This window comes from Sorex araneus, chromosome 3 (assembly GCF_027595985.1).
Source record: "Sorex araneus isolate mSorAra2 chromosome 3, mSorAra2.pri, whole genome shotgun sequence".
Classification (NCBI taxonomy): Eukaryota; Metazoa; Chordata; class Mammalia; order Eulipotyphla; family Soricidae; genus Sorex; species Sorex araneus.
In genome coordinates this window covers 139,752,438-139,773,288 of record NC_073304.1, presented here as the reverse complement: position 1 = coordinate 139,773,288, position 20,851 = coordinate 139,752,438, and the positions used below count along the sequence as shown (strand labels likewise).

General features: G+C 42.5%; 1 protein-coding gene and 1 non-coding gene across 4 annotated transcripts in view; both read right to left on the bottom strand.

Annotated features, from left to right (window-relative positions):
* The window catches only part of DTD1 (D-aminoacyl-tRNA deacylase 1), a 231,145-nt gene that overhangs the window by 135,969 nt on the left and 74,325 nt on the right, over window positions 1-20,851 (bottom strand). The gene's annotated exons all lie outside the window — the stretch shown is intronic.
* Window positions 4,575-4,679, bottom strand: LOC129403910 (U6 spliceosomal RNA). The gene has a single exon (XR_008629551.1). It is a non-coding gene; the product is annotated as a U6 spliceosomal RNA (small nuclear RNA).

Below are 20,851 nucleotides of genomic sequence, written 5' to 3'. Positions count from 1 at the left end.
ATTTGTATGTGTTCAAGTGCAAGTCTTCAGTGAATAGAGAATCAAATGGCAAGGACAGAGGTACATTTCTAAATCAGCTGACTCCTCGAGCACCAAAACCTCCCACTGTTCTGAAAATCTTGAGACTTATTTAACTAAATTATATTTCAGAAAAATAATATTCAAATCTGGTTGGTCAAAAGGAACCTAGGGCAGTATGATCTGAAAGATCCTCCTCTTTTAGAACCCTGCTCTCTCCCTGAAAGGCCCTAGCCACAAACCTCGAGCAAGTCACTTAAAGTCGCACTGAGTTTCCCCTGGCTCCTGGAAGTGTGACATATGCCTGCATTTGAGACTTAAAAACAATTCATTGTAAAACTTGTCTTTTTGTCTTTTTGTACTCTATTTATTATAAAGTTCCTTATACAATAATTTTTTTTCAAAAGCCAGATTCACTTTTACAGCTATATTTCCAGAAAACAGTTTATCCATACTTCATTTTCTTTGTCATCGATTTGTTCGAGCGGGCACCATTAACTCTCCATTCGTCCCTGTTGTGTGTGCTAGTGTAGCCCGATGGCGTATTGGGGGCTCTTTCAGGGTCAGGGGAATGAGGACCATCATTGCTACTGTTTCTGGCATATCGAGTATGCCACAGGTAGCTTTCCGGGCTCTGCCATGCAGGCAGGATATTTATATACACACACACATGCACACACATGTATGTGCATGTGTATGTGTGTGTTAGCGGAATGAGTGCATGGCTGAATCAATGAATGAATAAACGCTATCTTGGCAAAATCCTTTGGCCAAGGATTCTGGGCCAAATCAAACTGCTATTGTTTTCCTATTTTGCTTTGTGCATGAAAGAACTAAGGCTCAGGGAGGGCGGAGGACTTGGCCAGTCACGCCTGAGACTCATGGCCAGGTCCCTGTCTCTCCACCAGAGGCTCTGTCTTCCCTGGGCCAGAAGGGCAACAATTCTGCTGCAATCATGGTGAAACACTTCCTGATTTCCTTGTTCTTCTATGAAAGCTGGACACCTTTTACAATTCCCCCAGAGCTGTGCTTGTCCTGCCATAGCTCTGCCTTACCTGGATTTTTTTTTTTTAATTTTTTGGCTTTTTGGGTCACACCTGGTAATGGCCAGGGGTTAACCTTGGGTCTGCACTCAGGAATTACTCCTGGCAGTACTCGGGGGACCATATGGGATGCTGGGGCTCGATACTTGGGTCAGCCGTGTGCAAGGCAAACGCCCTACCCACTGTGCTATTGCTCCAGCCCCTTACCTGGATTTTTCTTACAATGATTTTCTGGACACATCTCCTGTTGACAGTAATGCCTTTTCTCTTCCTAAGATGGCATGCTGGGAAGCAGTGTGCCACGGTGGTTATGGACTCTCACTTTGAAGAAAGAGCTGGTGTCAAATCCCAGCCTTTGTAAAGAATTGTTCAGACCTAGGGCAAGTTACCTTACTTCACAATGGGATGACAGTGATACTGTGATTTATTTACATTAACATCTTTTCAATATTTATTTGAATGGATTGTCAATTTTAGTACACCCACTACATCTGTGCCCCGAGGAAGCTCATTTGTAACATTTGAAGAATCTCCATACTATTTCCACTGAGGCTGAGCCACCAAGAGTGGAAGAGGGTTTCTGTCCCTGCCCCCATCCCTGCCAGCACTGGGTGTTTGTACACATCTTGATGTGTCAGTCTCACTGGTGTGAGGTGGTGAGAGTTTTTGTGTGTGTGGCGTAGGTGAATGATTCAAAAGGATCTGGAAAGCAGATGTGTGAAGCAGAAGAGAAGGGACCGAGGGACATTAGCTCTGGTGGTGGGTGTGGTGCAGTAACTACACACCTAAAACATTAATATTATGTTTTAGCTCAATATTAATATAAATTTAAACATGATAAATATTACATTTATTAACATTTATAGTTATTGATTATGCTATAATTTATAGGACTGGAGCAAGAGAACAGCGGGTAGGGCGTTTGCCTTGCACGCGGCCCACCGGGGTTTGATTCCTTCATCCCTCTAGGAGAGCCCAGGAAGCTACCGAGAGTATCCCTCCCGCACGGCAGAGCCTGGCAAGCTACCTGTGGTGTATTCAATACGCCAAAAACAGTAACAAGAAGTCTCACAATGGAGATGTTACTGGTGCCTGCTCGAGCAAATCGATGAACAATGGGACGACAGAGCTACATTTTATTTTTTATAAAACTGACTGCTGTTCAGGTCACGTTTGCGAAAGTGCTAATGTTCATGATTCTGATGTATGCCGTTATCTTCTCTCACTATCAAGTGCCCAATACACTACACCAATGCCCTTATGTTACTTGTAGTCCATTTCTTCATTCCTCTGCTCTCTCTCTCCTTTGCTCGGTAATCTGTTTTGTAATTCAAGGCCAAGGGTTCACTGTCACCCATCTGATACTGCCTATCCCTTCATTTCATTTTTCTATGTACCACAGATGAGCAACATCATCCAGTATTTGTCCTTATCCTTCTGACTTATTTTGCTTAACATGACACCCTCCAGCTCATCCAAGTTTTAGCAACTGCATGATTACATCTTTTCTTGTGGCTGAATAGTATTCTACTGTATGTGTGTGTGTGTGTGTGTGTGTGTGTGTTATAACTGTTTTACCCACCCAACTATTGTTGGTATTTGGTTTGTTTCCACATCTTAAAGACTGTGTTGGTGCTGTAATGACCATAGGTTTGTATGTATCTTCTAAAGTTAATGCTTTTGTGTTTGGGGGGTAGATGCTAAAAAGGGGAATTACTGGGTCATATGGAAACTATTCTTACTTTTTATAGAAATTTACATTCTTGGGGAGGATGGGAAGGGGGGGTATACCAGGGATATTGGTGGTGGGGAATGTGTACTATTGGAGGGATGGGTATTTGATCATTCTGTGATTGTAACCCAAACATGAAAGCTTATAACTATCTCACTGTGATTCAATAAAATTATTCAAAACAGAAGAAATTTACATTCTTTTTTTCATAGAAGCTAAACCAGACAACATTCCCACCAACACATTTCACTTTCAAAAATGAAAAAAACTTTGGAAAGAACACCAGAATAGTATATAAAGTGAAAAGACTAATTAGGAGTGTATATATAGCTATATATAGCAACTAACTTTTAAACAAGCTATTTTTCTGCTTAGCTTATCTACTTTTCAGATTAATTATATGTCACTAATAAGTCAAAGTTCATTTGACTTTAATAAGCTGCCCTTTTAGTATAGGGATTCGAGCATCTGCCCTGCATGCTACAAACCCCAGTCTGATATGTGCATATGGTCCGTGAGCACCACCTGGAGTGATCCCTGAAAACAAAGTCAGGAATAAGCCCTCCACTCCACTGGATTGGCCCAACCCTACACCCCAAAAACTAACCAAAGTCAATGACTCTTTCCATAGTGTCATGTTCTTAAACAGTGGTTTTACTGGTCTACTTTAGATTAATATTTACATTGACTTGTTCAAGCAGGCACCAGTAACGTCTCTCATTGAGAGACTTATTGCTACTGTTTTTGGCATATCCAATACGCACGGGTAGCTTGCTAGGCTCTGCTGTGTGGGCTCGATACTCTCAGTAGCTTGCCGGGCTCTCCGAGAGGGGCGGAGGAATCGAACTCGGGTCAGCCGCGTAAAATCATTCACAGCCAGGGAGATAGCTCAAGGGCTGGGGCACATGCCTTGCATCCATGAGATCCTAAATCAAGTCCCCGGTCCAGTATGCCCCGAATTAAGTCTTGGTACCTCTCCAGAACCCTTTGGAACAGCATTCTTTCCCAGGATTTTGTTTTGTGGCTCAAAAGGAGGAATTCTTACCAGATCCAGCTAGAATAGTTTTCATCATTATTTGATAACTAAAATTTCACCACTGAAATCACCTGGGAGCTCTGCAAGGTCCTGCTGCTCAGACAAGACTACAAACAAACTGCACTGTTTCTGGGTGAGGAGCCTCGCCCTCCTTGCCAGGACCTGGGAGCTTTACCCTGACCCACAGAGAGCTGAAGTGGCAGGGAGGCAGCTCTGCAGAAGGCCCATCAGAAGAGAAAAGTCCACTCATGACAGCTCAACAAGCTGAACACATGTTCTGGGGGATGGAAGCCGGGGTTCAGCTCCCAGCACTGCCTGGTCCCCCAAGCACTGTCAAGAACAATCCCCGAGCACCAAGCCAGGAGTATTTCAAGAGCACTGCCATATATGGCCCAAAACCCAAGTAACAAACACAAAAAAAATTTAAATAACCTTTTTAAAATAAAATTATAGGTGGGCTAGAGTGATAGCACAGCAGGTAGGGCATTTGCCTTGCACGTGGCCAACCCAGATTTGATTCCCAGCATCCCATATGGTCCCCTGAGCACGGCCAGGGGTAATTCCTGCGTGCAGAGCCAGGAGTGACCCCTGAGCATCGCTGGGTGTGACCCAAAAAGCAAAAAATAAATAAAATAAAATTATAGGGACTGGGGCTGTAGCTCAGTGGCAGAGCAATTGTCTTATGTGTGTGGGGGGGGGGGCTAAGTTTCAATTCCTGACACTACCAGAAAAATTGAATAATAATAAAAATATGAAATACTTCAAATATTTGTGCTATTAACATGCACGGGGGCCATTCTAACTTCCTCTGTATCATTCCAGGTTTAGTATGTATGCTGCCAAAGTGCATGAGTTGGAAGCATTCAACTTTTAAAACTAGCCAAATGTCCTAAGATCTATATTAAAAGCCAGTTGTCCATTGGTGGTGGAGAATAGGTACTAGTGGAGGGATGAGTACTCGATCACTGTATGACTGAAACATAATCATGAAAGTTTGAAAGTCTATAACTGTATCTCACAGCAATTCAATTTTTAAAAAAAGCCAGTTGTCATGGTCTGTGTTTAAAATCCACCTGTTGCCCACAAATCTGAAATGTCATCTGTATTACATACCAAACTGCTCACAAGCAGGTTATTTTTGAGGGTTCTCCTGTAATCTCCTATTATGCTTCTCTCTTACTCTGCCAACACCAGCTGCTTTCATTACAACAGAATGAAGATACATTTTGATATCTAAGATGACCAGAAAGTACTCTGCAAGACCTTTTAATTACCTTTATCTTTTTAATTACATTGGAATTTACATATAGTATGAAGTATGTATCTAAAATTATTCATTTTCAGGGCTGGAGTGATAGCACAGCGGGTAGGGAATTTGCCTTGCACACAGCCGACCCAGGTTGGATTCCCAGTATCCCATATGGTCCCCTGAGCACCGCCAGGAGTAATTCCTGAGTGCAGAGCCAGGAGTAACCCCTGTACATCGCCAGTTATGACCCAAAAACTAAAAAAAAATAAAATTATTCACTTTCTACAACCCTCAACCAGTTGCCCAATTATTGCTGAGAAATCTGACATTAATTTGTAACACCTACTTTATACCCTTCATTAATGCACAGCACACATAACATATTCAATTCTGGACTATGGCACTCACTCCTTTCCCTGGTCTAAGGTCTCATGTCCATGAGGAACTTAAATTCTAGCAAGAGAAATAGAAAACAAATTCTTACAAGTAAATAATCAGTAGATACAGTTAGAATATTTTAGAGGCTGGTACAACCTGGAATAAATGAAGAGCACTGGGAGTAAAGAGCAGGGACCGGGGTTGGGGCAAGCTGCAGTATGAACAGAGTGGGTGAGGGAGCGTGAGGATGATCCATTATGAAAAAGGGAAGGCAGGAGAGGAGGTGCCCCCATTGTAGGGTATTGAGTGTGGCAGACTACAACAAGATATCAGGACTGTCTTCCTGGGCACATTACCTTAGTAGGCACACAGAATCCTGGCACTGCTATCATTATCCTGAAATTGTTAATAATTGCCTCTTAGATTTTGGGTCTGTGGGTGAAGTCTACTGGGACAATAAAGCATGCACATGAGATTGGAACAGTCGGGGTCCCTTGCCTTCCCTTGCTACCCCACTCACCGGCAGCATTACTCAGTAGGGATTCCAGTGTAGCCACAGTATCAGAGTATAGCAGAAGTTACAAGGAGCACAGAGAAATGCGTGCCATCTGCCACTGAAAAGGAAGAAGAGGTGCTGACAGCACCAAGGTCACATTTCCCAGACCCTGCTTTGAGTGCACCGTGAGGACAATAACGCAACAGGAAATATGAATGAGCAAGGCCTGACCCTAATTTTTCTTATACTTGTCACTTTCAAGTAAGTAGATCCTATTTACCCTGAATGTAATGACACCGAAGAAAAAGGAAATACAAGGCAAGCCATACTTTATTTTCCCTTTGGTCCTTCCTTATTAGTTAGCAAAAGGTAAGAAAGAGTTAGTATAATATAAGTGAGACCCCAAAAACCGGTAGCTGGTACTTTGCTGCATTTCTACCATTTAAGAAAAGACAAAATACCATGGGGCTAGAGAGACAGTATAGCAGGTAAGACACTTGCCTTCCACATAACAAATCCAGATTCCATCTCTGGCACCCCATATGGTCCCCAAGCACTGCCAGATGTGATCCATGAGTGCAAAGCCAGGTGTAAGTCCTGAGCACAGCCAGGTGTGGCCCAAGAACAAAAGAAAAAAAAGGAAAGTTTCCTTTATGCAAGTAAAAGTTACAAAATACTGACTGTACAATTTCAATTATACTCAATTAACATGAGTTAAATTTGCTGGGGGATTACAGGAAGCCTCCCCAGCAGTATCAAAGAGCACTCTAAATCTGCTACTCTGGCACTGACAATATAAAGATAACCAAATTTATATTAATAACTTACATTTTAATTTGTTCTCAGTAGAATGATTCTGGGGATTGGGGATTTGGGGCCACACCTGGCTATGCTCAGGGCTGACTTCTAGCTCTGGGCTCAGATTTCAATCCTGGAAGTGTCCAGGAGACCATGTATTATACTGGGCTGGCCATGTGCAAGGCAATAAATTTACCCCTATCCTATCTCTCTGGTCCCAGTAGAATAGATTTAAATAGCATGTCTTTATTTCTGGCAAAGGTCCCTAAGAACTCCAAGGGCTTGGCAATGCAGTGACACACAACTCTTTCCCTGCAGGTGTACGAATATGGAGACAGGAACCTCCTTCTCCATGTTCTTTTCCTCATGAGAAATGAGATTGTTCAATAAAACTTCTGAGACTACCTATTATTGCTTCTCTGTACTGAAGTTACACATTTATTTACCTCCAGAGAATTCTAATTCTCGTATCTTGAGGGGAAAAGCTGGGTTCTGACCTGATTCCTTTTCTTCTTCCCTTGATTGGTTTAACATCAGGCATGAGTATAAAATTGACTATCACAAATATATTCTGGGGTCTGAAATAGGCTTGCAATGAGTTCCTGAACAAACTTCTCAACTTCCCCAATATCAGAACTAATACCAGAACCAAAGAAAGTATCCCAGGTGAAATCTCAACTGGTTCTGAGCAAGCATTTCGGGTCTATTCTACTTAACCATTCATGAATCATCCTCCTATTTCACTTTACTAAACTCTAGTAAGACATGAGGAAACGTAAAAGAAAAACTGCCTGAGTCTACCTGGTGTTTTATTCACAGTCAAATCTGGGTGTTAAGTGTGTACATTTACTGCTTTTAAAAATCTAACTGCTTTTCTAAAAAATATCTCTCCCTTGAATAAAGCCACACTTTTGAGACTATGTCCTCAGTAGCAATAATTTTCAACCAGACAAACAATAACTTTGAGCAAGCCCCATTAGTAGAGGGGGGTGTTACCATATTATTCCCTATACGTTAGCATGTTTGAAGTATTTCAAATTTTTAAATCATAAGTCTTATTGCCTAGAAGGTCAACAAACAAAAACAAGTCTACATGAGAATAATTTTTTACATCAACATCATTTTGCTGATAACACCAAAGGTTAATCAACAGGGGAACAGTTCAATTAAAATACATTCATATGATAGAATCTTAAAGTCAAAATAAACAAATTAGATGTAATTCACCAATATCCCCAGTTTCCCTTCACACCCCAGTCTGCCTCTAGGGGAGGCATTTCTTTCTTTTCCTTTTGCCTTTTAGGCATGGCAGTTTACAATATTGTTACATACAGGGCATCATGTATATCACGTCAATACCTTCTAACACCCGTTCGTCCTTCAGAGTGACCCCTTTCCTCTATCATTGTTGTTTGGGGCCCCACCCAGCAGGTGCTCAGAGCTTACTCTTGGCAAGTGCCTTACCCTCTGCACAATCTCTCCAGCTCCTGCTATTCTCATTTTAATAGATTTTTTTTTGAGGTCTTTGAAAAGAGTGTCCTTAGAGATGAGAAGATGGGCTCAAAGGGAGCCATCTCATGTACATGCTCTGTAGCACATGCTCTGCATTCAGGAGCCCTGGGTTCAATTCCTGGCACCACGTGGTCCCACAGGCACTATCAGATATGGCAAAGATATATATATATATTTGATTATATGAAGTAGACACTAATGGTTTAGGGAACAATGAGACATTAGGTTGGTCACTTACTTTCAGATGGTTCAGGAAAAAAGCCCTTTGATACTGTTCTTCCAATGTGTCTGCAACTAAAACTTCATGATATTTTCTAAACACCATATACAAAAGTAAACTTTTTAAATTATTAAACTCTTTAAAAGAAAACATGGCAGGAAAAGAGTACAGTGGGTAAGGCACTACCTTGTAAGCTACTGTCCCCAATTCAGTCCCTGACACCATATCTGGACCCCAAAGCCAATCACTGTGAAAAGTGACCCTTGAACAGAGTCAGAAACAGCCCCTGAACACTGCCAGGAGTGGTCCCAAAACAAAACACAACAAAAACAGAGAGAGAGAGAAAAAGGGAAACATCCTCATTGATTTTGTAACTTACTTCTTAATATAAAAACAACAGAACAAGCAACAAAAGAGAAGACCAAAATTGAGCTTATTTAAAGTGTAAGCTTTTGTGAATCACAGGGCACTATCAATAGAATAAAACAGCAACCACTGGGATGGGAGATGGTATTCGTTAATGAAGCAGCTACCAAAAAGTTAATATTCAAAATAGAAAACAAATTTTGACAATTCAACAATAACGCAAAACAAAATTTTTAAATCTAATTCAAAAGAGAAGATAGATCCTGAATAGCTGTTTTCCCAAAGAAGACAATAAAGTAACCAAAAAGTATATGAAAATGCCCTTATAAAGTCCCCTCCTCAACTGGGGACACTGGTGGGGGGGAATGCGCACGGGTGAAATGACAGGTGTTGGAATATTATATGACTAGAACCCAATCATGAACAAATTTTTACTTACTGCTACCCCAACTGTACCAAATAGTTAAAATTGTATGTCTTAAGTCTATTTTACCATAATTACCAAAACAATTATATTTACACATATGCAGAAGTACCATGTTTTCTATGGGTATATATAAATATGAAGCAACACTTTTATTCAGTCTGAAAGAAAGCGAATTTACTAATGGTGTTTCCTCTGGCAATGAGTGACTGTAAGCAAAAGTATATCTAGTGAACTATTTAAAGGATATCGATTTTATGTATTATATTTAACAAAAATGGACATAAAACTCATGAGAAAAAAAGACAGGAAAAGTGTTGCTTCTATAAAAATAACTTTCTACCCAGAAATACTATAAAATTCTTGCTAGTAAAAAATAACATTTCTAACTGGGTACTTCCCAGTTAATAAACTGTATGAAATTTTTAAAATAATAATATGAGACTCTTCCCTGGAGAAAACATAGGTGACAAATGGACAATATGAAATCTCCCCCCCCCAAAAAAATACATAAAGCATTAGGCATATTTCTTCTGAATTGTGAAGTGAAGTTTTATAGAAACTGTACTGGTTCCCTGAAGGTTTCATGACCCAGCAATGACACCATCGGTTAACAGCACCCTTCGCCCTCCCTCTGCAGTCAACAACACTGTGACTGCCGAACAGAGCCATTGCTTGGGGGAGGATTATGTGGGCATCATGTTCCTGAGCGAGCAGGAACGGAAAATGGAAACAAGGCCACAAAGTTAGATCTTTCCATTACACACAAATTGAAGCTTCCGGGCTTTACTTTCATGATTAAAAATAGAAAAGAAATTGACTTCACATTTTATGGAACGTAGTCAAAGGAATACATTTTCTGTGAAGACTCTTCATAGACGCACTATTCTTTTGCTTTTCATATTGACAAAAATAACTAAGATGACGGAACAAGGCAGGTAGAAGGTGGCTATTATGAGCGCAACCCACTTCTAGCACGGGGTCCACCTGAGTCCAGCACCACAGCCTCCCACAGTTCTGGACCTCTGCTTGGCCTCTGGAACAGCTGCCATCTTTCTGACAATTATTTTCCATAATTTCCACGATCAGTGAAGTACCAGGAGACACTTTTCTTAAAGTAAGTTCTTTATTTCTCTGACAAGCTCTGAACACTCTAATTTAGAAACTAACCTTGTAAGTTAAAATGGCATATATGTGTACACACACACACACACACACACACACACACACACACACATACACACACAACCAGACAAACTACAAACACTGTTTCTTTGGCTCTTTACAATTTCTTTTCATAATTAAAGTGTTTTGTATAGGGCAGAGGGGAAGCTAAGCAACAGTGAAACATCTGGCTTCATGCTGAGCTGGAAAAAAAGAAGACCCTGATTGCTGAAATTTGCCTCCTTTTTAACACCATCAAAACAGAGATTCTAGATTTGTCTTTGGACTGTCCAACTATTACTCAGGGCTGAAGAAATAGCTCAAAGAGTTGAATGTACAAATTGCATGTAGGAGGCCCAGGTTTGATACCTGACACCATATGGTACCCTGAGCAGCACCAAGTGTGGCCCTAAAACCAACAAAAAATAAAATGAAATATGAAAGAAACAGAAATGGAAGATCACATTCTTCAATGTGTAAATGTCCAAACTCATCCCAGAAACTCATGCCATGGAATCTCTTTACCATCCTCTCACAAGTCAGGAATGGGCCTTTATCAGAGTGAATTAGGGAAAACGAGATTTTGCTGTAATCTCTATGCTCAGAATATGGTATAAAAAAATTTAAATATGATCAATTACAGAAATGATCTACTGTGGCAGACAGACCATCAGAGCAGTTCAGTTGAAGTCTTCAACTTAAAGTTGAAGACTTTCTCTCATTTCTCTGTGTAGGTGCTCCTGACTGTTCCCCTGCTCTCTTGCCCCAATCAACACTGCAGTTCAGGCTTAGCTACCTCTGCAAACACTTAGATGCTCTCAATTTCTAGTACCAATAAATTCCAAATTCCTGGCCCTGGGCACAAAGCCTTGTACCCTGCAGGCTCATGTCACAGACCTGTCTTCATGTTCTACCTTCTCCCCTTCACTCTCTAAGCTCATATTGTGTATCCAAACATGCATGGTGTATTCAAAGGCATGAAGCCCTTCCCTCCCAGGTGCTGCGGGAAGCATCATGGATGAAGCATTACCTGAAATGGACCTTAGAAGACATGAGAGAGCAACAGGTAAAAATGGGAAAGGAGCTCACTTCAGGTGAGAAATAAAAGAAATGACAAATATTCAAGAAACAGTAAACAATCTGCAGAAAACCCAAGAACCCAATCTGAAAGCTTTTACCAGGAACTTAAGCAACATAGTATGAAATAAGAGCGCTTGGGCCTGGAGCAATACTATACAGGTAGGGCACTTGCCTTCCATGGAGCCTACCTAGGTTTGATCCCCAGCATTCCATATGGTCCCCAGACCCCTGGAGCAACTGCTGAGTACAGAGCCAAGAGTAACCCCTGAGCACCACTATGAATGACCTCAAAACAATAACAACAAAAAATAGATGAACCCTTAACAATGTTCCATGGATGTTTGATCAGCCAAATGCCACCAAAGCCTATACATGTATATAATTCCTTATATAGCGAATCTTTAACAGGTACTTCGATGTCACTCATTCTGGAGTTTTACTAATCCAATCCCAACTGGTGAATTAAGTTAGTCATGTCTGGAACCCAAGAACCAGAAAAATTTCTCTCAACTGAAAATCTAAGAGAATCCATCACAGGGCAGTCTTATTCAGTCACTGGGAAATCCACACACTGGGTTCACCACTCTTAAGAAACAAGTAAATTCCCTATAAAATGATACCAAGCCACAAGACTTTTGCTACAGTAGTGAGAGCACCAAGTAGGGGGGCGAGAAGACTGGGGGATGGGGGAGGGGAGTTAGAAGTGACATAGTGACAGCGGTGGAGGGTCCTGGACACTTTCGTGATGGTGAAGGTGCAGTAGCTCTGATAACCAAAATGCATAAAGATTCCCATTATTTTAACCATATTATCTCACCTATGATTTAAGAAAAAAAAAAGAAAAAAAAGAAACAATTCCACTAGCACATACCCTGATGCCGATTGTTACTCTCCCAACTTTTCTCTGACATATATGTAACAGTGCAGAGAATGACCCATGCTCTGGAAATATTCCCATCACTATGTAGATGGATAAACAACGGGATGACATTGATGTAGATGGGGGTGGGGGAGGGTGACTAGCAAAGTAAGTGGAACTGATGAATGAAAATATCCTCATATGTGACCTCAATAACCAAGCCCAACTACTAATGTAATCATGTTACCAAAACTGAAAAAAAATATTTATATATATATGTATATATACATATATATACATATATATATATATATAAAGGGCTGGAACAATAGCACAGCGATAAAGCGTTTGCCTTGCACGCAGCCAACCCAGGTTCAATTCCTCCACCCTCTCAGAGAGCCCGGCAAGCTACCGAGAGTATCCTGCCCACACAGCAGAGCCTGGCAAGCTAGCCATGGCGTATTCGATATGCCAAAAACAGTAACAAGTCTCACATTACTGGTGCCCGTTCGAGCAAATCAATGAGCAACAGGAAGACAGTGACAGTGACAGTGATAGTGATATATTAAGGGAATAATGGGGCCAAAGCAATAATACAGCAGGAGAGACACTTCACACTGCACACAACTGATCAGTTTGATCCCCAGCATCCCATATGGTCTCTGGATCCCACCAGGAGTACAGTTAGAAGCTAGCCCAAAGCATCACCAAGTATGCCCCCTCTCCAAAATAAAAAGGGAGAGAGGAGCTCCACCGAGATTTGTCCCGGGTGGCCTTGCCTTTGCACAGCCGCTTTGCGGCTGAACGACCAAGATCCAGAGCCTGCTATATGACTTGGGGTCCCAGGGAGTGCTTGCAGCCATGTCTCCAGACTGTGAACTAAGCTTTTGCTCCATGCTGCTCCAGGAAGGGAAATGATTCAATTTCCAACTTAAATCTCCCTGGACTTAATTACTGAAATACAGAAATCCTAAACTTTATATCTCTTCATTCTCATCAGTGAAAAACTAATTATCAAATGTTTCCCTGTCAATAGGGCCATATTCTTGGGGGATAAATTCCAACAAGAACAGTGAGTTCTGTGTTGAAACTCCAACAACAATAGTGAGTTCTGTGTCGAAATATGGAATGTAATCAAGGTAAAGAGAAAAGGAAGTGAAATTTATCAGTTATGTGGGGGGGGGGGGGGGTTGGGGGAGTGGAAGGTATACTGGGTTGTTGGTTTTTTTTTTTTTTGGTGGTGGAATATGGGCACTGGTGAAAGGACAGGTGTTTGAGCATTGTATAACTGAGACATAAGCCTGAGAACTTTGTAACTTTCCACATGGTGATTCAATAAAATAAATTAAAAATAAATAAATAAATAAATAAAAAGGGAGAGAGCTTGGGCTATGGGCACTTGGAGGACAGTGAGCTTTAATTACTTTGTACATCAAACTCCTAAATGTTAACAGTATTATAATCATTTACCTAAGCTACAATACATTTTTTTAATTAATTTTAAATAAATTTCTCTTTTAAACCAAGCCCAGTCTTGTAGCTTGCTTCCGGGCAGCTACAGTACCACAGGTTTTTTTAATTATTGCAGACATCTGATCTGAGGGCTATGCCTGGAAGGCAATAAATAGCCCAAAGGAGATCAATGCCTGCACTGATGACAACAGCAACGTCTCCACATCTTGGCTACTGTTCTCAGCACTGCCATGAATTACTAGGCAGCTCTAAGAGAAAAAATAATGAAATTTGCTCTAACATGGATGGAACTGAGTGAAATTCCAAAAGAAAGGAATTAGAAGTGACATAATGACAGTGGTAAAGGGTTCTGGGCACTTTCCTGGTGGTGAAGGTACAATAACTCTGCTTAACTGCATCTAGCATTCTGAGTGAAAGCATTTGGAAAGAAAGGGATTGATACAAATTGATCTCACTCATGTGTAGGATTTAAAGATACATAGCAAGATAGCAACAAAGAGCAAAAGGTACCACAACAGAAGAACTAATCCACACAACTGACTTGGGGCTGGGATGAATGTATGAAAAGGGAGGGGCACTTCGGCCCTTTGGTGAGGGAAGTGGGTGTACTTGATGTTGAAATTATGTGCGTGAGAAGCCACATTAGCATATTGTAAATCACAGAACTTCAGTTGATTAAAAAAAAAGTTTACACAGGAGGGGCTGGAGCCATAGCACAGCAGGTAGGGCGTTTGCCTTGCACATGGCTGACCCGGGTTCAATTCCCAGCATCCCATATGGTCCCCCGAGCACCGCCAGGAGTAATTCCTGAGTGCATGAGTCAGGAATAATCCCTGTGCGTCACCGGTGTAACCCAAAAAGAAAAAAAAAGTTTACACAGGAAAAATTAATAAAAGTTAAAAAAAAAAGTACCAATGTCTGATATCCTCTGTGCCACAAGTTGTCCAATGCCCATGCGCTTAAAGAGCACATGAATGTCAGTGTAAACACAGATCACCACTCTTCTGCTTTCTAGCCCGAGATTCACGAGGAGGTGCTGGTTTAGGAAGCTTGGGAGGCTCAGGACTGCATTTTCCTCTCCCCCAGCAACAGCAGTCCTCAGAGAACAGCGACCCCCCCCCCCCCCCGCCCTGAGTGGCTCTGATAGAGAACACGAAGTCCTTGAAAAGCAGCCACCGACTGGCCAGAGGCCTTCCAAGAATCAAAGGAAAGACTTGGACTCTTTTTTCCTGGCAAAATGCACTCACACACATAAATGCACACTAAGTTTAGAGGTTAAGGCCAGAGCAGTTCATGATCCACCAAAAACCCACCTGACCCAATTTGTACTCCACTCAGCCTCCTTACCTTCTCTTGGAGCCCAACCAGACTGAAAGGAGAAACTCAGGTCAGAATGCATCTGGACTATGTTTCTGACGGCAAAGCATCCCCGAATAGATAAGTACTTTATCTGTTGAGCACAATTTGTATATGTGTATGTATGTAAAGAGCTTCTTTTAATTTTTATTACTTCCAGATCATTCTCCTTTAAGCAAGGCTACCTACCACTAACAAAACGTTTCCTACAATGGCTCTGAATTATAAAGCTATCAGTAAATCAACTAAAATGCTAAACGTTCTCAATTCAATCTTGAGTCTATGTAATAAAATTGCTATTGTAGCCAATGTATACATTCATATATAAGCATAAAAGTTAGCTCCTCCAGAATTTTTTTAAATAAAAAACAAAAAGATGCTATTAATCTTTGGCAAGTCAACAAGGTAAAGAATTTGGTGCTATTTTTTTTTCAACACATCCACAAGTGAGAGAGATCAAAATAACTAAGAATCTACCCAAAACACATACATAGGAACCAAGTCCTTCAACCTTAAATGCACTAACTTACCAGTGCCCTGAGAAAGTGTCTAAAATAAAACAGATGTTTTGCTGTAGTCAAATATTAGAAATGTTTTATGTATCAATGACAGGAAAGGAGAACATAGTTTTCCATTTACCATCTTGTAGTCCAAAAGCAGGGAATGAGGGTTTTTTTTCCATTTTTACCATTTCTGTAACACATGCTACAGATTTAGAAAGTAAGATGGAGGTAAATTGATCAATCAACAGTACCCTGGGCAGAGGCAGTCTTATATCCCTTAGGCTTTTTTTTTAAATATTCTACAGTATGGTGCTGCCAGCAAGTCAACCTGTACCTGTGGGGTGAGTGCATCAGCAGCCTGTGGTGCCTTCAGACTGCCAGACACCCCAAGATTTCTGCTGTGCCTTTGGCCAGACCCCAACAACTTGGGATCAAGTTTACCAAGAAATTAAATGGCCAAAAGTTAGGTATGTGGGAGACACACCCACAAACCACCTCCGGCTCAGCTATATAAGGTCATTTGTTGGCCTTAGACAGGTGCGTTTTTGTCAGTGTGCTGATCACTGCAACATGCCAGTTGACCAAAAGCTTACATTTGGTAGACTGGGAACACCTGTAAAAGCGATTAGCCTCTGTCCCTCTCGGAGAGCCTAGCAAGCTAGCAAGAGTATCCCACCTGCACGGCAGAGCCTGGCAAGCTACCTGTGGCATACTTGATATGCCAAAAACAGTAACAATGATGGTCCTCATTCCCCTGACCCTGAAAGAGCCGCCAATACGCCATCACCATCGGGCTACACCAGCATGCGACAGAGACAAATGGAGACATTAATGGCGCCCGCTCGAGCAAATCGATGAACAAAGGGATAACAATGATACAGTGATGCTAAGTTAGGACAACCATCTAGATGGAAACCAATAAAATGCTAAATAAAAGTTATCCCTTATGGGGCTGGAGGGATAATACAGCGGGTAGGGCGTTTGCCTTGCACGTGGCTGACCCGGGTTCAATTCCCAGCATCCCATATTACCCCTGAGCACTGCCACGAGTAATTCCTGAGTGCAGAGCCCTGTGCATAGCCGGTGTGGCCCAAAAAAGAAAAAAAAATAACTATCCCTTACACCTTCTCAACTTGGAAGCCAATCAGCTGAGAATCCACTATAAGACCTCCAAATTTTCCTGCCAATCAGCTACACCTGTGTCAGGAAGTACACGCCCCTGCTTACAGCCATGCTGATGAGTCTCGGTACAGACTGGCTGCTGAGGAGCAGAGGACAGGGCTGAAGGAGGCTGGGCAGGGTCCACTAGCCTCTGTACATAACCCTTTCTCTGGAGGGCTGCACTGCCTTTCCAACACAGCAAAGCAGACGCTCACCCCTGAAGTAATCAGAAAATAGGGAGATCCTGGAGTCCAAGGGCTGGCCTGACACCTACCTCACCCTGTCTAGTTTAGGATTCACCTTCTCTGCAGATGAAGTTCGAGGGCTCAAGACCTTCAATTCAAAACCTGACACCATGATCAATGTAATCCTAACAACAAAAACACTGAAATGAAGAAGATCTAGTTATGTTCCCACTTTTGTTTGAATAACACTTCATTATAAACAAAATAGGGCTCTCAAGTCAACATCTACTTAGTACGTCAATGTGACAAAATGAATTAATGGTTGGGGGACTGGAGTGATAGACAATAGGGTAGGTAGGGTACCTGCCTTGCATGTGGCTGACCCAGGTCAATCCCTGGCACTACATTGGTTCCCTAAGTTTCACCAAGGGTGAGGAGCCAGGAGTAAACCCTGAGCACCATTGAGAAAGAAGAAAAGAAGAAAGAAAAAGAAAGACAGAGGGGTGGGAGGGAGAGAGAGAGAGAGAAGAGAGAGAGAGAGAGGGGGGGAAGAGAAGGAGAGAGGATGAGGAGGGTAGGAAGAAAGGGAAGATGGGAGGGAGGGAAGGAAGGAAAGAGTGAAAGAAACAGAAAGAAAGAAAGAAAGAAAGAAAGAAAGAAAGAAAGAAAGAAAGAAAGAAAGAAAGAAAGAAAGAAAGAAAGAAAGAGAGAGAGAGGGAGGGAGGGAGGGAGGGAGGGAGGGAGGGAGGGAGGGAGGGAGGGAGGGAGGGAGGGAGGGAAGGAGGGAGGGAAGGAAGGAAGGAAGGAAGGAAGGAAGGAAGGAAGGAAGGAAGGAAGGAAGGAAGGAAGGAAGGAAGGAAGGAAGGAAGGAAGGAAGTGACAGGGAGGGAGGGGGAGGTGGAGAGGTGGGAAGGAGGGAGGGAGGACAGATTTGACAGGACGGGGGTGTCATTTTTACAGACTTAGGAGCACACTGTTGTGGCAAGTCAACCCCAACCTAAATAGACCAGGTGAAAGCAAACGCTGAAGCAAAGAGAAATTGGACACACTGTCTGGAGTTAAAGACTTAAAAAAAAAAAGTGATAAAAAGAATATACGCATTAAATAAATGTTCCATGAAGAAAGGTTAACTTTTGTGACTTGATATAATTGTTCCAATTTGGTCCTCTATGAAATGTCCAGAAAGTGCCAGCCCGTCTCTACACCTCTGAGGGGACTTCCAGAGTCTGTCTTCTAGTTCATCTCCTAGATTCCATACTGTATGACTGAAAGCATGCCCCTGTCACCAGAAGAAAAATACATAAAACTAAATGGCATTCTTATCCTTTATCTCTTAGACCCTACAAAGCCATGTCTCAATCTACCAGGCTTCCAGGTGTAGTGAAAATTTTCAGGTGAAGTGATGGTGCTATTCAAAGGAGCACAGAAAATTAAAATCTCTGCTCTGCACAATTTTTTCGCTGCGTCAACATATTTCAATGACTTGTTAGTAACGTGTAACCAAATTCAAAGATGTGGATTTGAAAATTCATTTTTTTTTCCAAATTCTTCAAGCATGTCAATTTAGATAGTTTTTAATCATCTACTAAAAGAATAAGAATATAAATAATGAAACATCACCACAAATTTAGTGGAAGTGAAGCCCCACCCCAATTACAAAATCTCCCTCCACATCAGAAAAACTCTCGCACACTTACAAGCCCATCCAGATGAGATCCAAGCAAACATCCTCCAAGAAAGATAAGAGCAGGGTAAGAGGAACTACTGAGACAGTAGAGACAGTAAAACCACGCTCAACCCCCAGCACTGCATAGGGTCTGTCCCAAACCGCACACCAAGCACCCCTAACTGCCAGGAGGAAGCTCAGCACAGCCAGGATGCTCCTCCCCAAGAAAAACATAAGTAAATAAAAAGGAAAATGAAAACAAAGCAAGATTAAGTGGCTGATGAGGGTCTTGAAACTGCCCATTCTCTGGCCACCTAGGAAAGAACTCCTGCTCAGCAATCTCCTCTGGGTAACAGGACACTGCTGCCAACAATTCCTCTTCCACCATGCTCGCTGCTTTGCAGGAGCATCATTCAAGCAAGCACCTGATGCTCTACTTCCAACTTCTCCCTGTTAAAACTTATCATGGTCTCCACACAGCAGCCTCTAAACACACCAAGCAAGCTATTACTGAGTGAAGGAGAGACACACAGAAGATACAGGGACAATTCCAAAGCCAATCAGATAACCTTTCAAGTATCTGTATGACAAACCACAAGGCCCAGCCCAAAAGGGGAGGAGGAGAGAGAGAGAGACAGAGACAGAGAGAGAGAGACAGAGAGAGGGGGAAGGAGAGAAAGATGGGGAGGGTAAGAGAAGATAAGTGTCTGCCAGAGAGGCAGGCTCGGGGGCAGAGAGTGGGTGTGATGGGAGGGAAACTGGGGACACTGGTGCTGGAAGATGTAAACTGGTTGAGGAATGGGTGTTGTTAACACTGTATGACTGAAACCTAATCATGAACAGCTTTGTAAGGGTCTATATCACAGTGACTCAATAAAAATAAAAATAAATATATGAGGAGAAAGTAAAAATAGATATTACACACACATACACACACAGAGAGCCAATTAAAGAGTGGGCTGAGGAAGGCAAACTACCACTTACCCTTACCAGCCTTCACCAGCCTGACTCCTCAAGAGTTCTGGGACTCTTCCACACACCAACATACCCTTGCTTGAAGTCCACGCCTGGAGACATCAGCTGAGAGCTCCTCCTCCTCTCCATGCGTGTAGCTCAAGCCTGCAGCTACCCAAGAAGGCCTGTCCAGCTCAGTGGCCACAGCAGTGGCATTTGCCTTCTCAGAACTCATAATCCCAGCCTTGGTACATTTCAGAACACCATTCCAGAACCTGATCCACACCCCAAACTCTCCTCCTGGACTAGGCAGTGAACAAGTCTCCAGGAGTTCAATCTAGAAGTGCTCTGAACAGACGAGGAACAAGAAACCAACAGATAACAGACAGTACTGGGTGCTGTGCAAGGAATCATCCTCCCAACAGCACAGAGGGACCGGCGGGGCCTCAAGAGGAGAGTGGGGCCAGAGGGTCTCCTCTGAGAGGAGGCTGGCACAGGACACAGAATCCAGAATGCATTCAACCATTCTCAGCTGGAGAGGACTGGGAGACCTGCGGGGCAGGCTGGGGAGAGCACAGAAGCCGGGGCATGCGGCCCAGGATCAGTAGTGGGAGGGAACCGAATCCTAACAAAATGCATTTGGGAAGCATTGACAACAGATGGTCTTATAACACAGCCGAAGTTAACATACACTTTACCACTGCAACTGTCACAAATCTTCCAGATTGGGGACAGACAGGGTTGGAGTGCCTGCTTTGCATGCAGGGAGTACAGGTTCAATCCCCAGCACCGAAGTATCGCTGCACCCCTGGGAGCCAAGGGCGAGGAACAGCCTCCCCTGCACCCTGAGAACCACCAGGTATGGCCCAGAACTGAAACAAACAAAAACCCTTTCCGGTTTCTGTTGCCCTAACTCTATCCCTGGGAGCAGAAACTGAGCCTCAAGCACTTCTTTCTTCAGCTTCTCTCTTCGTCACAGTGCCCAGCACAGGACTGGCTGAGAAGACACTGGCTGCATAAATGCGCGCACACACACACACACACACACACACACACACACACACAAACACACCGACATAATACCATGTTTCATTTGCTCAGCTGGTTTAAAGATTCTATGTTAGGGCTTTGGAGATAAGCACTGAGGGTAGAGCCCCAGCTTCGGTGTGAGGCCTTGA